Source organism: Myotis yumanensis, unplaced genomic scaffold, assembly GCF_028538775.1.
Source record: "Myotis yumanensis isolate MYYU_CA2020_CCGP unplaced genomic scaffold, mMyoYum1.0.hap1 SCAF_5, whole genome shotgun sequence".
Classification (NCBI taxonomy): Eukaryota; Metazoa; Chordata; class Mammalia; order Chiroptera; family Vespertilionidae; genus Myotis; species Myotis yumanensis.
The window spans coordinates 87,085,224-87,097,661 of NW_027223756.1; the positions used below are offsets into that span (position 1 = coordinate 87,085,224).

General features: G+C 46.5%; 1 protein-coding gene across 1 annotated transcript in view; it reads left to right on the forward strand.

Moving 5' to 3' along the window:
• The window catches only part of CACNA1A (calcium voltage-gated channel subunit alpha1 A), a 291,124-nt gene that overhangs the window by 94,244 nt on the left and 184,442 nt on the right, over positions 1-12,438 (forward strand).

Genomic DNA, 12,438 nt, shown 5'->3' on the forward strand with positions numbered 1-12,438 from the left:
CCCAGCACATAAGCACTCAAGATAGGTGCTATAATAGTAGATATATCATTTTATGTTATATAGTTATATATCAATATAGAAACACATGCTATAACTACTTAATATATTAATATGCATCAGGGGTCAGCAATCGTTCTGCAAAGGGCTATATCAGTGGTCGGCAAACTGCGGCTCACAAGCCACATGCGGCTCTTTGGCCCCTTGAGTGTGGCTCTTCCACAAAATACCACGTGCGGGCGCGCGCGTACAGTGCAATTGAAACTTCGTGGCCCATGCGCAGAAGTCGGTATTTTGTGGAAGAGCCACACTCAAGGGGCCAAAGAGCCGCAGTTTGCCGGCCACTGGGCTAGATAGTGCAGATCTGAAGCTTTGTGGGCCATACAGTCTGTCAGGGCCACTCGGCTCTGCTGTTGTAGCAAAGGCCCCACAGGCAGGATGTAAACAAATGGTCATAGCTGTTTTCCAATAAAACTTTATTTACAAAAACATGCCACAGGCCTGATGTAGTATGTGCTATTATATACATCAGCATTTTTTTTCTGTGTTACTCTGTTTATATCCTTCTTTTCCCTTCATGTGTTTGTTTGTTTGTTTCGTTTCTTACAAGACAGGCCTCTTTCTCCTTTGCTCCTGTCTCTCAGGAAAGCATGTCAGGCCACTGGAATTCGTGGGCCTTCCTAACGCCAAGCTTGTTTGCCTAAGACATGGGAGTGATGGTGATGGGCCTCTGAGCACAGGCCTCTCTTCTCTCTTCCCTCCCTCATTCCCAGCTACAAGTCACCATTTTCTCTGCCTCAGGACGCCCACGACCATGTTTGGGCTCCTCTCCCTGCAGTACTGGCTCTCACTCAACTGGCTCCCACCATGCTGGCCTCTTTACTCTTCTTCAGACATACCAGCCATGGTTCTACCTCAGGACCTTTGCACTGGCTGTTCCCTCTGCATGGATCCTCCTTCATGCAGGTAATCTGTGGCTCCTCCCTCACCTCCTCCAGGTCTTTATTCGAAGGCCATCTTCTCCGCATCACCCAGTTTTAAATTGCACACCCAGAATTTCCCACCCCTCTCCTGCTTCCTTTTTCCCTTTGGCACTGTCTTGTTGTCTCTCCACTTTACTGTGACCTCCACAGCGTAAGCAGTTTTATTGGTTTTGTCCACCAATGTGGACAGGAACTAGAACAGCACCTGGCATGTAGGTGGTGGTCAATAAATATGTGTTGAATGAATGAACTTTGGTTTTATTCATTCTTATTGCTGATTAACATTCGATCGAATGGAAATCCCACAGTTTGCTTATCCATTTACCTATCGATACACTTTTGGGTTTATTCTTGTTTTGGTCATCATGAATAAAGCCGCTGTGAAATTCTCGTATCTCCCTTCAACTCTTCACTTGGTGAATGTTTATCAATCCTTTGGGTTTCTCATTAAATCGTCCATCTGCAGAGAGCCTTTCCTGACCCAGCCCCCCTTTCCTGGTCTAAATTAGGCCTTTCCCCATCATTTCTCATAGCATTTATCACGTAAAATGATATGTTTATGTAGGGATGCAGGTGGCATTCTGGCCAGAATGTCTATTTCCAGAGTGAGAAATGGAAGGGGAAAAAGACACAAATATTTGTAAAACAGCTCCAGGGAGATGCTCATTTCTCAGGTTTCCAAGAATGGAGAGAGGAGAATTTATGTGGGGAGGGAAAATCAGAAGGTGCTTCTTGAAGGAGGTGGCTCTCGGTGCTCTATTCATTCATAGTCTGCAAACATGGGACGGAAAACTACAACAAGGTCTCTGAGCTCATGGAACTCATGGTTGATGGTGAAGACGACAGGGTTGACAAATCCTTGTTATATGTTGTCATAGAGTGTTATACATGTCATGGGATGTCATATAAATGGCAAATAATCATAAAGCTGGCACAGCAAGGCTGTGGCATGGTGGCATAGATCACACAGCCAATCCATTCCTCAGGGCATCTCAAACCATGTGGCCGCTGTTGGAGCCAGACGTGAAGGTGGGTGAGAATTGGGGCAGGAGAGAGCTGAGCCGGGTAAGATGTCACCTCCATGAGAGTTGAACTCCATCCGTTTTGCTCTTTGTCATAGCCTCAGCACTTAGAATGCTGCCTGGCACATCGTGGTAGGTACCAGTTCATCCTCGCTGCCTGGGTAATAGTAAGGAGCAGTCATGTGGTTGAGAACCCGGGCTGTGAGCTCAGAGTGAGTTGGGTGACTGTCCAGCCATGACTCGCTGCGTGCCTCATGGTCTCGGGTTTCTGCCTCTGTCAAATGGACGGGCAACAGTCTCTGGCTCATAGGGCTAGACACAGGACGCAGGCAAGCGTTCCTGCCCTCACGGGTTTACATTCTCTTGGGGAGAGACATAGGATAAACAACAAACAAAACAATAAGTTGCACGGAACTTTAGATTTTAAGGTTAATGGGGTGGCCAGTGCTATCTATACTAATAAAAGGGTAATATGCTAATTAGACTGGACGACCTTTTGGACGTCCTTCCAGACAAAGCCATGGTGGCGGGGCCAAGGCAGAGGCGGTTAGGGGTGATCATGCCGGCAGGGGAGAGCAGTTAGGGGTGATCATGCCGGCAGGGGAGAGCAGTTAGGGAGATCAATCAGGCAGGTAGGCAGGTGAGCAGTTAGGAGCCAGTAGTCCCGGATTGTGAAAGGGATGTCCCCCTGAGGGGTCCCGGATTGGAGAGGGTGCAGGCCAGGCCAAGGAACCCTCCCACCCCCTGCACGAATTTTGTGCACCAGGCCTCTAGTATTAGGTAAGGCTTCACTGAGGAGGTGGCATCGGAGCTAAGACTTGAAGGCAGTGAGGAGGAAGCTATGAGGATGTCTGGGGGAAGAGGGAACACAGATACAAAGGCCCTGAGGTAGGATCATGCTTGGCCTGTTGGAGGAACAGTGAGAAGGCCTGTGAGGCTGAAGGGAGTAAGAGGGAAAGTAGAAGGAGGTGAGAATAGGGAGATGACAGGGTCTGTGGAGAGGACGTTGGCTTTTGCTGTGTGTGAGGTGGGAGCCGTGGCATCTACTGAGCAGGGAGGGAAGGATATGCCTGGACTCCGATGTTCACAGGCACCTCTGGACACTCTGCAGAAGGAGGAAGGGGCTTTGGAGGATGAGAACTGAAGCTGGGGATTAGAGTGGAGGTGACAGTACTGGTCCAGGCACGTGGGGGCGGGACCAGAGTGTTGGCTGTGGAGATTCTGAGTGGTTGGATTCTGACAATAATTTAAATATTTTTTATTGTGGCAAAATACATATAACATAAAATTTATCATTTTGGGGTGTACAGTTCAGTGGCCTTTGGTACATTCAAAATGTCATGTAATCAGCACTCTATTTAGTTTCAAATGTCATCACCCCAAAAGGAAACCCTATACCCCCTAGTAGTCACTTTATTTTGCCCCCTCCTGCTAGTCCCTGGAAACCACTTTTCTGGATATAATTTGAAGGTTGACCAGTAGGATTTCTGGACAGATAAGTGGTGATGGTTCAATGAATTCACATGCAGGAAGCACTTAAGTGGCACATAATAGGTGCTCAGGACTGAAATGGCAAACATGTGCTGGCAGTGCTGGTGAGCACTTTCCAGAAGCCTTGCTCTGATGCTAAACTGGCCTGCCCGTCTCTTTGGAATTTCCACCTGCCGCAGACCAGGACCTTTCACACCTGTAGTCTGGCTGGGCAGGAGCGGGAGAGGAGTGGTCAGAAGGGCTAAGCCAGCACCATGATTCCGGAATACCATCCAACCCCAGACTTCCCAGAACCGTGCAGGAAAACATCCAGGGAGGGACAGTGCAGCTGATGGGAGTCCTGGCAAGCCCTGGCCTCAGCTTCCTCGGCTGCTGTTACACCAACTAGCATTGTTGGACCTCCTTCTGAGCCAAGATAGTGGCCTTCAGGGGAAGAGCAAGACGCATGCAGGTTCTCTGTGGTTGTGCCCCCACTTCCTTATGTGGCTGCCTGTAAATCCCTCCCTGCCCCATTCTCTGTTTCTGTTGACCTCTCGCTCAAAGGAGTGTGGAACTCCCCACCCTTTTCCTAACGTATGTGATATGTTTTGGTTTCTAAAGATGAGAGCCCTCTATGTATGCTCTGGTGTTAACCTTCTGGTTCCTTCCATCTTTCCCCCAATGCATTATTGTCCCTTGTTCCTTCTGCCTCCCATGCCTCCATTGATATTTCTCCTTATTAACCTAAATTGTATTCTCAACTCCTGCCATGTGCGGGGCAGTAGAGCTAAAAGACCATGGACCATATAGTCTTGAATTCTGATCCCACTTCTGCCATCTGTGAAATTGTTGGACGTTGAGCAAGCCTTTTAATCTTCCTGAGTGGAAATCCTTCACCTCGCTCAGCTAATATTTCTGGCCACACAGTAGAATGTCTCACAGTAGAATGTCTCTTGAAGCCAGGCACAGCCTTGTGACTTGCTTTAACCAATGGAGCATGAGAGGAAGTAACATGTGTCACTTCTGGGCAGAAGCTTTAAGAGTCAGTGTGTGATTCACCATGTTTCCCTCTGCCTGCCTCCACCATTGTGCGTGCAGAGAGATGGAGCCTCCCTTAGACTAGGTGCTGGGGACAGAGTGGCATAGAGCAGAGTCCCATCTCACCTGCAGGGGACACATAACATGAGCAAGAAAATTGATCTGCAGTGTTTTCAGCCGTTGCAATTGGGGGATCATTTGTTACTGCAGCAGGATGTAGACTATTGGGTGGTAACACCTCATGATCTGTGCATGGGAGCTAATGTCTAGGCCCTGTGTTCTTGTGAGAGTTTTGTAGACTCATGTGAGAGTTTTGTAGACTCACATACATGTAAACTTCCAGCTAACAGAGATGACTTCCCTTCTGCGTTCTTCCTGTAGGACCTCGACTTTCTCTCCCTGCTTTTTAATCTTGAAAAAAAAAAATATGGGAAAGAATTGTTTGACTTTTTCCTCAAGGCGATGAATGATTTCTAAAGCCCCGGCATTGATTCAGTCACCCTCAACCTCATTCTTCCTACAACCTTTTTCTCTTCTTCCCTCATCACTCAGCACCTGCTGAGGAATGAGGGTGTCCCTGTTTTAACTCATTCAATGTTAACCCTTGCCATTGTCATCTTCTCTGCCTCCCCCCTTTGCCTGTCCTCCTCCTGCAGATCCCACCAGGGAGATCATATTCAGATTCTAGAACCTGCCATGTTTCTCTGTTGTCTTCCGTTTCTTGCTTACTTAGCCCCACCTGGGAATCAGTCGTAGTAGCAAATTAACAAATAGCTCTGACGCGCCTCGAGCTTGAAGACATTTACTTTTGCTCGTCTAAGCAGGATCCCGGAGCAATTGCAAATATCCTTTCCCCGACCGTAAATCTTTCTCCATCATCGTCAGAGATTCGGGCAGGGTCAGTGCAGACCCAAGCAGAAGAAGGTCTTGGCCGAGGCTCCTTGATGTTCTGGCCTCACTGGGTGTTGTCATATTGATTAAGCTCCTGGAACCGCTGCCAGCAGCCTCTAGGATTAAATCAATAGAGTTTGCAAAAGTAAAAGCTTCTTTTGGAGGCACAGAAGATGTTGCTTTATTTTTTAATGATAAAGCTTCAAGGAGAATCTTCACAAATGGCAGGGCCAGCACAGGGAAGACCAGACAGACCCAAATATTTGGGGAAGTGCATGGGAAGCAAGAGAAGGCAGTTTCATTGGGGACCTGGGGATTTCTGGGAAATCTGTTTAACATGGGGTGCCCGTGCAACAGCTGGGAGATTTGGAAGAGAAGGTGGAAGATGCCGAAAGGACTGCTGCTGAGATGTAAAAAGAAAGGAAGTAGATGTGGACGCATTCTCTCCTTCAGCAAACATTTGCTGGGGCCTTGCTCTGTGCCAGGCACTAGGAATGGGTGATGAGAATGTAACGCGGAGCACATCCTATGAAGTGGTCTTAAAAGAGACAAGAAAGAGAGGGGACAAGGTCTTGTGAAGTAGGAGGCAGAGATTGGAGGATTGGAGTGATGTAGCCACAAGCCAAGGAATGCCTGCAGCCACTGGGAGCCCTTTGGAGGGAGCTTGGTCCTGTTCACACCTTAATGGTGGGTTTCTGGGCTGTGAGCGAAGAAATTTCTGTTGTTTTAAGCCACCCTATTTGTGGCGATTCATTACGGCGGTCCTAGAAAATGAACACAGACGCTCCTATGAAGTGTGAGATGCTTTGGAGAAGGCACAAAAGGACACAGTCATGACCAGAACCTCAGTCTGTAGCAGAGAGAAAATGGGGAGGAGAAATACCCCAATTCCTCCTCCCTTCCTCCAGTCTCCTGCTGGTGCTTCCCATTGGCCAAACCCACCTGGACGGCATGTAATGAGGGAGGTTGAGAGACACAGGTCATAGAGCCAGCCCCGCCTCTCCCAGGACACCAAGCAGGAAAGGGCAGCAGGAGAATGACAAAATATACCAAAATGCGTGAGACCCCCTAGAACAGTGGTTCTCAACCTTCCTAATGCCGCGACCCTTTAATACAGGTCCTCATGTTGTGGTGACCCCCAACCATAAAATTATTTTCGTTGCTACTTCATAACTGTAATGTTGCTACTGTTATGAATCGTAACGTAAATACCTGATATGCAGGATGTATTTTCAGGGGTCGAGACCCACAGGTTGAGAACCGCCGCATGGATATAGTTAAAGAAGGGAAGATTACCTAGGATTGAACCCCAGGGAAGACGAACAGTTAGTAGAAAGGGAGGAGTGAAAGAGAAACAGTGACAAGAAAGGTAGGAGGAAAACTAGAAAAACATAAAAGGAGGACATGGCCAGGTCATCTAAGCAAAGAAAAGTGGCCCAGGAATTTGGTAGCCTGGAGGTCTTTGCTGATCCTCCCTAAAAGAGTTTTGGTTGAGTGATGGGGCTAGAAGCCAGCCTGGAGGGGTAGAAGAATTAAAGATGAGGAAGCGGAGGTAATGCCTATAGTTAACTCATTTTTTTATGAGAGGGAGTGAGACATGAATTGGTGGCTGGAAGATTTGGTGTTGGGTGGGCTATCTAATGATGGGGGAATATTTATTTCTCTGAATTGGTTATTCCCAGCCATGTTCCAATATTCTACTGTCTTCTCCCATCTAATATGCCGGATTTCCCAAAGGCCCATTTGAGGTTTCGGGTCATGATTTTAGTATCATCAGCACAGGTTAGTTACCTCATTAGGGAATGTTCCTCTGTACAGGCACCGGGAAGGTAACCAGTGGGGATAATCAGGGATGGGCTTGTTCCAGGCGGGAAAGAGAGGCCAGGGAGCGATGTCTAACTGACCTACGTAAGGTTGACAAGGAAGGAAATGAAGGCAGGAGAGGGTGCTGAGAAATGTGGTGCTCATGGTGACAGGGCTCCCTGGGATGGATGATAGTTTCCACTTAAGAGAGTTAGTGAGTGCGAGGAGGAGAGTGATGGTTAAAGAGAACGATGCTGGAAAAGGTATTTTGGAGGTAGCTGGTGTCACTTCTGAGCGTGCATGGCTCAGGTGGCTTGTAGTTGGCATTGGCCATTGAAGAGGAGGTAGGAATGGCCTCCAGTGATCAAGTCGAGCATGGACAATGGTTTCCCCACATGGAACTTGTAGGTCATAGAGAGTAACGGGCTTTACCAGAGTCTTACAGCTTTTCTTTTCCTGGGGGGCCTCAGCATTTTGGCTGTTGGCACTGCTTTTGACTTTGGACTTCCCGCTGAGCCCAGTGGTGCTGGGAGGGACCTTCATGGACTTGTTGGGTTTGCGTGGGGGGAACTTCTGGGTTTTGCTGCCTTTCTTGGGGGCCTTTTCCTTGGCTTCACCTAATGAGAGGGCCTTCCTCACCTTATCTGGCATCTCAGGTACCTTTCTCACCTCACCTGGATTTGGAGGGTCCTTCGTCTCACTTGCCTTTTGGGGGCCCTTTTCATTGGCTTCCCTGAGTGTCGTCAAGGCCAACATAGCGAACATCTCTCTGGGCTGGATTATCCTTTTATTCTTGGGAACTGATTTGAAGCTGCTATGGCTCCCTTGGCCTTGGAGTTGATGGTTTTAAGAGAAGTTCCCAGGTCTGAATGTAAGCCAGGTGGTAGAGGGCATGTATAGAGAAGATGGAGAGGAAATGGAGGATTTCACTGACGGCTGCACAGGGGTGACAGTACAATAAAACAGGAGAAGGACTTCCCCAGTAGAGTGTACATATCAGGGAACATGGTTGTAAATTGGATCAAGAGACAGAGACTTCACACCATGTGGATATCCCCAGGGAACTTCACTGTCCTAGAAAGGAAAAAAAACCACCCCAAGTGTTTAAAACTGACCATCTTCTGCTCACAACGTGTTTTCCTTTTTCTTTTTCATCAAGGGAATTTCATTCTGCTTGTGTGTGTGCGTTTTCCATGAATCATACTAATTCTTCCTTGTTTAAACTTTCTGATACAAAGCAATTTCTGCATTTATATTACGGATTTAATTTCAGGAGGAACCCACATATACACACTCACCTCACTTTTTTAAAACTGGAAAATACAGCCCCGTCACTCTCTGGGGTTGACTCGGCAGTATCAGTGAGAAGGTCAAGGGTGCACCTACTCTGACCCAGCAGTTCTGCATGTTGGAATTTATCCTGCAGGAAAAAACCTTCACAAGTGCACTAGGAGGTTTGGTCAGAGTATTCATCACAGTTTTGCTTGTAATAGAGACAAACTGGAAGCGTTTAGGGGAATATTAAATAAATGATGATGCATCCATTCACAAGAATACTGTGCAGCCTTCTCAAAGAGGGAGGTCCGATAAAAAATAAAAGAGGGAGGTCCGTGTGCTGATGTGCCCTGTGTGGTGAGGGGCGCCGCACACTGCAGAAACTATGTGTCATGATCCCAGTTTTGTAAAGAGAAAAGGTGATTTTGGCTGTTTGTTTCCATCCATTCAATATTATTTATTGAGCACCTACTATGTGTTGGGCACTGTTCTAGTTGCTGGGGACACAGCTGAGGACAAATCAGACAAATCTTCGTTGGAATGGGGCTGAAATTCCAGCGAGGAAGACCACTGTCAATAAGACAAATATAATGCCTAGTTTGTTTGATGTGAGAAGCTGCTAAAAGCAAACAGGGGTGGAGATGTTGGCAGGGTTGAGATTTGAGATCTGGTAGCCAGGGAAGATAATATTTTCTGAAGGAGTTGAGGGAATGAGCCCTGCTCAGATCTGGAGGTATAACCCAGGAAAAGAGAGCAGGCGATGCGAAGAACGTGTGTTGGGGAAACGCTGGAAGTTAAACACCAACCTGTGAGTGTTGCTTATATCCGGGAAGTGGAATATGGTAAGGGAATGCCACTTTTTAAATGTTAAAAATTTTAAAATTTCAAATGATAAAATTTTAAAAATTAAAAACAAAAGAATACACTAGCATATTTTCCTTTTATAACTAAAATCATTTGTTCTTTTTTAAAAAGGGGATCTTAAGGGTTGTGCAGGTGGTGTGTCTCTTCATGGTGAGGGCCCAGAGGAGTCAGCCAGAAAAGAAAGTCAGTAAAGTCAGATGATGGGAGCTCTGAGAGTTAAGAGGAAATAAGAGAAGCAAAACCAACAGGGATTTTTTTTTAATTGAGGTGAGATGAGATTTATGTAACATAATGTAACCATTGTAAAGTGAACAGTTCAGTGGCATTTAGTACATTCACAGTGATATGCAACCATCTCCTCTATCTAGTTCCAAGACATTTCTACCTCCCCCAAAGGAAGCCCCATCCCCATTAAGCATTCCTGAGTCCCCCTCTTCCTCCAGCTCATGCAAGTACCAAACTGTATTCTGTTTCGGTAGATGTGCCTCTTCTAGATGGACATAAGATTGAAACAGCCCAGAGCCCATCAGCCAATGAGCTGATAAACAAATGGGAGTCTATCCACACAGTGGAATATTATTCAGCCACGAAAAGGAATGAAGTAGTGATACACACGACAATGTGGGTGAACCCCAAGTGCATTATGCTGAGTGAAAGAAGCCAGATACAACAGGTCACCTCTCGTATGATCCCATTTATATGAAATGGCCAGTGGAGATTTTGCAACATTTATTTTGAGCCTGATATTCAGGGAGTGGGCCACACATACATTCACTGCTCTTGGAATTATTTCAGGTTAGAGAGAAGGTCTAGTCAGCCATGGTGAGAATGGGTGTTGATCCCTCCAGTGAAGGGAAGGGACTGAGACTTAGGTGGTAAAAAGAAGAAATAGGAAAGTTAATACTAGTAGCAGCACTTGTAATAAAAACAATAACATAAGCATTGATTGTATGGTCACCATGAGACAAACCCCATCTTATGCTTTCCTAAGCTTACTAAGTTTTCTAGTCATCACAGGAGCCAGAGTAAACAATAACAGAACACACTGCATGCGGAGCCCTGTTCTAAGTGTATTGTGTTTATCCACTCATTCCGTTCTCATACAGCCCTGTGAAGTAAGTGCTACTTTCCCCATTTTATAGAAGAGGAAACTGAGGCTCAAAGAAGGAACCTCTTCTGCTCGAGGTCAAAACTATGCCTGGCCCTTAAGCCCTTGCAACTACTCTGCTGTCTGATTTCTCCTGCAGATATTTCCAGTTTTCTGAGCAGAAGCATGGTCTAGCTGCCCAGGGTAGACTTCTTTTTTCCGAACCCAAGTGTTGAAGGTCCTTGGGTAATATTAAAAAACAAATGACACATCAAATCTATTTGGTGTCGGGTTTTTAATTTTCTCTTCATTTGGTTTTCCTGCTGACATAATGAATCTCTTTTGGCCTCTATTCTGTATGTGAAATGTAGATCTTTACAAATGTCTTGGAGAGTGTTAGTACTTGACGCTGGGTTTGCTTGCCCTGCTCCAAGCTTGCCTGGGATCTGGATGTGAAATGAAACTTGCGCCTCTTTGTCGCTGGCCATGGTGCTGAAAACATCCCAGACAGCACCGGCGTTGCCCTTGTTAGCGTGTTGTCCCTGCTGCAGTCTCATACTGACGGGCTGGCGGAGAGCTCTTTTCTAGGCTTGATTTTTTGGTTGTTACTGTGTGTTAGAGAGTGTGAAGCCAGGTCCTGAACACCGCAGGCTCTTTGAATTATTGGAATTTTAAATATTTATTAATATGACCCACTGAGGATGGCCTTATGAGGATGTGGACTAGCATGCAATGGTTGATTGGTACTACATTAAATTGTGGCAGTCGATTGGGACTCAGGTGAAGTCTAGTCAACTTGGTCTCATCCATATGATTAAGGCCCCAGGTGTATCTCAACTCCAATTTTTAAATAAAGGCAAAACCATCCACCTTTTTAAAAAAAAATCCCCACCCAAGGATATGTTTCATTGATTTGAGAGAGAGGAGGAGGGAGGGAGAGAGAAAAAAACATTGATGTGAGAGAGAAACATCAATCAGTTGGCTCCCTTGTGTGCCCCTACTGGGATCAAACCCATAACCTAGGTATGTGCCCTGACGTGGAATTGAACCCACAGCCTTTTGATGCACAGGACAAGCCTCCAACCAGCTGAGCCACCCAGCCAGGGCGAAAACCCATCCACCTTTTAATAGGGGTAAGCTGCCAAGTGGTCTTCCATGACCTCATTTATGACCTTAAGCAATTATTTTAACCTCTCTGAGCCTTGCTTTCCTTATCTAGAAAATGAGGCTTGCAACAGAACCCACCTGATAAAATTGCTGCAAGGAATTAACTGAAACAATGAGTGGAAAGTGCTTAGCACGGTGTCTGCCCAACGAAGCACTCAATAAATGGCAGCTGTAATTATGGTTGTTGTGCCTGTTAATGGCCCCATAATAGTTGATCATATTGCCAAGTTAAATTGTGGCTTTTGTTTAGTGGAGCAAGGAATACGTTCTACACCCGTACATCTAGAGCCCCGGTACCTTCCTCTCTTTTCCTGGTAATTGTGACGAGTGTGGAACTAACATGAAAATAAGGTCTGTTCCCCACAAGTTCAACTGCTTGGTTGACTCAATGAAGTATCTGTTTCCTCATAAAACATCCGTCAGGCAGCCCCCATAGTAGAGACAAGACCTTGATCAGTTAACAAACCTGGTTTGATTTTCATATTAACAACAGGAGATTGGAAGTGAGATGGGGGTGCGGGGTGGGGGTGGGGCACCACAAAGAGAAAGATGAGTTACTTGGATATTCTGCAAGGTCTTGCTAAGGGGCTGGAACCATCAGCCATACCCACTTTGCAAATTGATTTTCCTTGATGTTCTGGTTCTCAAGAGCAGCTCCTGTTAGCAGATGCAGTCCTCCCTCCCTCCCTGGGAAGAATTGCTTGGTCGTTCCCAGTGTCACACACAGCCCCTCTCCAGGGCCTCTGTGGGTCCTTATCAATTTAATTGAGGGGGGAGCTTTGTGCATCTGCACTTGCCTGCAGGGCTGTTTGCTACCCTGCCTTCCAGGAGCCATTTCAGG